Source organism: Colobus angolensis, unplaced genomic scaffold, assembly GCF_000951035.1.
Source record: "Colobus angolensis palliatus isolate OR3802 unplaced genomic scaffold, Cang.pa_1.0 Scaffold383, whole genome shotgun sequence".
In the NCBI taxonomy this organism is placed as follows: Eukaryota; Metazoa; Chordata; class Mammalia; order Primates; family Cercopithecidae; genus Colobus; species Colobus angolensis.
This window is the reverse complement of record NW_012117188.1, coordinates 1,394,670-1,399,888: the sequence shown is the minus strand read 5'-3', so window position 1 is coordinate 1,399,888 and position 5,219 is coordinate 1,394,670.

The following is a 5,219-nucleotide window of genomic DNA, read 5'->3' as shown; positions in this document are numbered from 1 at the left end:
CATTATGGAAAACAGTATGGTGATTCATCAAGGATCTAGAACTAGAAGTACCATATGACCCAGCCATCCCATTACTGGGTATATACCCAAAGGATTATAAATCATGCTGCTATGAAGACACATGCACATGTATGTTTATTGTGGCACTATTCACAATAGCAAAGGCTTGTAATCAACCCAAATGTCCATCAGCGAAGTCTTAAAATGGCCCCAAATTTAATTTTATGTTGGGGCTCAGTGTAGGAACCAGAATCTTCTCTCCTAGCTTTCAGTTTACTGTTTTTACCTCTATAAAATGTTGTATTCCTCAATTATCCTGGAAGCTTCTGGAGAATGAAATGTTGGCTGCATAGGGAGGTTTTCCATGACACCCGGGTGTCAGGGTTTAATTTAGTTCATCTATTGAATGTACCTTTCCAAAAAGGAGAAAATATCCATGGAATCTCAAAATGATATCTAAAATGTAGATTTTTGGGGGATCTTCTGTAATTAAAAATACCTTTTAATATGAAGGGAACAATAGTAGACTAAGAAATAAAGGACAAATTCAGAAAGTTTATGAATGTGTAGTATGAGAAAAAATTTTAATCTTTATAAACTATTGAGATTTGGGGGGTTTTATTATGACATCATAGTTTAGCTTAAGCTGACAGACTCAGAAAATGAAATGTCTAAAACTGAATCCCTCTATCTTCTCTGAAAAATCTTTACAACGTATAGATTTATATCACATTATTCAATATGGAGTCTGTATCATGGCTGAAAACTTACCTGTGATGTTTCAGGCAATTACAAAGGCTTTACCAGATAGGACTCATGGAAGAAAGCTGCCCTCCCCACACCACGTGAGGCACAGAGAGTGCAGTGTTGTCTCTAAAGAGAGTTGTAGTTATGAACTCTAGATTGCTTGGCTGCCCATGCTCTTACACCTTCATTCCTAGGCTAAGTGCCTTCATTTGGAGGTCTTTTTGTCTGGGAATTTTTTGCAGCCTCCATCAACAGTAAGATGATCCTCAAGTCTATGCTGATTTACCTGACCCTTGCCTGCAGCCATTCTATGGAAGAAGAATTGAAACATTGAAGAACCAACACATTCTCCTATTTAGCTTCTTCCTATGCTATTGAGTGATTAAAGTCTTGATTTTTTGCTTTCAAAAAAAAAAAAAAAAGAAGAAGAAAATGTGGCACATATACACCATGGAATACTATGCAGCCATAAAAAAGGATGAGTTTGTGTCCTTTGTAGGGACATGGATGCACCTGGAAACCATCATTCTTAGCAAACTATCGCAAGAACAGAAAACCAAACACCGCATGTTCTCACTCATGGTTGGGAACTGAACAACGAGATCACTTGGACTTGGGAAGGGGAACATCACACACGGGGGCCTATCATGGGGAGGGGGTAAGGGGGAGGGATTGCATTGGGAGTTATACCTGATGTAAATGACAAGTTGATGGGTGCTGACGAGTTTATGGGTGCAGCACACCAACATGGCACAAGTATACATATGTAACAAACCTGCACGTTATGCACATGTACCCTAGAACTTAAAGTATGATAATAAAAAAACAAAACAAAACAAAACAAAATGAAAAAACCTTATTCTCATGTCTCAATTGATATTGCTGCAGAAACGTGATTTCCAGTTCCATTTTAGTCATTATAGTCATCCCTACAGAGTTTATGTTAGGATTTTTAAAGAAAGAATCTAGGTCAAACAGAAAGAAATGACAGCCTGTTCCCTTGACTGAAGGCTCTGGGCAGAAAATCAGCTGCTGAGCTAGGAAGTGGTAATATAAAATGAGCACTGACAAAATACCTTATAACCCATTTTAGGGGTAGATGGGATTAAAACGTTTCATATCTGAGCCTGGATGGTAAAAAGAAGTTGACAAAGAAAATCCAATATCAAACCTTTTGTTATTGGAGGCTAACTGTAGGTGGAAGTACTAGGCCCCAAACCCTGTGACCAGAACTTGCCACATAATTTGTGGAGCCTTGTTCAAAATAAAAATGTGAGACTTCTATTGAGGGGAGGGGGAGGGAGGAGGGATAGCATTAGGAGATATACCTAATGTAAATGATGAGTTGATGGGTGCAGCACACCAACGTGGCTCATGTATACATATGTAACAAACCTGCATGTGGTGCACATGTACCCTAGAGCTTACAGTATAATAATAATAAAAAAAAGAATTAAGTGACTTTCATTTTCTATAGCAGGTGTATCCCTGAAGATTTGTGTATCTGTCAAGTTGAGGTAATCATAGAACCAACATTATAGGTTGTGCTAAGGATTAAATAAGGAATCCACATAAACACTTAGAAATACCTCTGTCAAGTTGTAAGCTCTCAATAAATGTCATTATTGTACAAAAAAAGAGTAAGACTCTTATTCAATTATTAAGAATTTCAAGATGGAACAGCAGAACATAAAATCAGCTGTGGACCCTTGCAGATGGCCTGAATATTTGTGTTCCCCTCCAAATTCATATGTTGAAACTTAATCCTCAATGTAATGAGATTAGGAGGTGGAGCCTTTAGGAGGGGATTAGATTATGAGGGTTCTTCCTCATGAATGGGATTAGTGCTCTTATAAGGCGCTGAAAAGACTAAAGTTTTCCCTTTGATTATGTGAGGACACAGCTTAAAGGCACCATCTGAATAAGAAAGCCGACTCTCACCAGATACAGAGCTACAGAATCTGCTGGCACCTTGATTTTGAACTTCTAGACTCCAGAACTGTGAGAAATAAATTTCTGCTATTTAAAAGCTACACTGTTTATAGTGTTTTGTTATAGCAGCCAGAATGGACTTAGATAGCCTTTCTATGTAGGGGTTCTGTGCTATTACACACCCATGAAGCTGGCCCTGCTTCTGACTCCTGCCTTCTCACCCTGACAATTTTTTACGTTTTTCTAGCTTCCCTGCTATTTGTGTGGCTTGGAAATTTAGAGACAGGAGTTTGTATGCTGGGAATGCTTGAGATGCAGAGGGGGAGAGAGGAGCAGCGTCCACTATTGACTGCATCAAAATTTTGTACAAACTCCTGAGAAGGCAGGCATCTCTCAGGATCTCTCTTGTGCTTTCTTACTGACATCCCCTGTTTTTATAACCATGGACCAGTGTAAACATTTCTTTAAAATGAGCTCAGAAAATGCCGTGTGAATGGTTATTCAAAAGAATACAGATGAATTTGGTTATTTCAGAAATGTCTTTGTTGTGGTCAAGGGAGGAGGCATGGCTGTTTCTATTGGTCAGATTTGATGGGGCCAGGGAAAGTCAGGATACAAAACACGGTTAAGTCCACTAAGTCAATTCCTTAAAAATAAAATCCACAAAGTCCATCAAAATCATCGTGCCAAAGTTAAAGCTCAGAGTTTTGATTAAGGGTTGATTGTAGGTGGAGATAAGGTTAGAAGTGCCCAAATGGAAACTACAACAGGCTAGGACCACAAGACAGGTTTGTGATGAGCGTTGAATATCAGGCTAAGGGGTATAGACTTTACCTTTACGGCAGTAGGATGGCATCAACATGTTTTAACCAAAGGTTTGGCATGGATAGGCATGTATTTTAGAAAGAAAATTTTGGTGGGACCAGAGCTTATAGAAGGGGAAGTTGTGAAAAGTCTGAACTTTTAAAAAGGAAGAGAAAGTTTTAGGGATAGGTAGAAGCTGAATCTTGGTGACAGAGTGAATATTTGGAGGTCAGGGAGAGCGGACTTTGGTGAATTTCATATTTTGTAACTTGGACCATCACTAATGCTGATGTTATTATTTGATATAAGGAGTACTAGAGGAAGATCAAATCATCCAGTAAAATTTCTGTCTGAAGATATGAGTTTGGGGGAGGTGGGATGGTTTCCCTAATACACATCAAGACAGTAACAAAGATATTTATCCTTTTGACTTCCACAATTTGCAGCCATATCATTAGAGATCTAGCCTATCATAATTCTTAAAGTTTTTGAGCAAAAGTAAACAGATATTGTCCAATAAGGACATTTTGTTCTTTAAATAAGGCCAAAGGGACTAGAATATAGCTGAGATATATGTTGACCAAAAAGTCCTGATAAAAGTTGCAATAATGTAAGGCATTATACTGTGCATAATACGATATAGAGAACTCTATCCAGAATTTCCCATTTCCTCAATTTTGGTAAAAACAAGTTTTATTTTTTATTTTTATTTTGTTATACTTTAAGTTCTAGGGTACATGTGCGCAACGTGCAGGTTTGTTACATATATATACATGTGCCATGTTGGTGTGCTGCACCCATTAACTCGTCATTTACATTCGGTATATCTCCTAATGCTATCCCTCCCCACTCCCCCCACCCCACAACAGGCCCCAGTGTGTGATGTTCCCCACCCTGTGTCCAAGTGTTCTCATTGTTCAATTCCCACCTATGAGTGAAAACATGTGGTGTTTGGCTTTCTGTCCTTGTGATAGTTTACTCAGAATGATGGTTTCCAGCTTCATCCATGTCCCTACAAAGGACATGAACTCATCCATTTTTATGGCTGCATAGTATTCCGTGGTGTATATGTGCCACATTTTCTTAATCCAGTCTGTCATTGATGGACATTTGGATTGGTTCCAAGTCTTTGCTATTGTGAATAGTGCCACAATAAACATACATGTGCATGTGTCTTTATAGCAGCATGAATTGTAATCCTTTGGGTATACAACCAGTAATGGGATGGCTGGTTCAAATGGTATTTCTAGTTCTAGATCCTTGAGAAATTGCCACACTGTCTTCCACAATGGTTGAAGTAGTTTACAGTCCAACCAACAGTGTAAAAGCGTCCTATTTCCCCACATCCTCTCCAGCACCTGTTGTTTCCTGTCTTTTTAATGATCGCCATTCTAACTGGTGTGAGATGATAGCTCATTGTGGTTTTGATTTGCATTTCTCTGATGGCCATTGATGATGAGCATTTTTTCATGTGTCTGTTGGCTGCATAAATGTCTTCTTTTGAGACGTGTCTGTTCATATCCTTTGCCCACTTTTTGGTGGGGTTGCTTGATTTTTTTCCTGTAAATTTGTTGAAGTTCTTTGTAGATTCTGGATATTAGCCCTTTGTCAGATGAGTAGATTACAAAAATTTTCTCCCTTTGTGTAGGTTGCCTGTTCACTCTGATGGTAGTTTCTTTTGCTGTGCAGAAGCTCTTTAGTTTAATTAGATCCCATTTGTCAATTTTGGCTTTTGT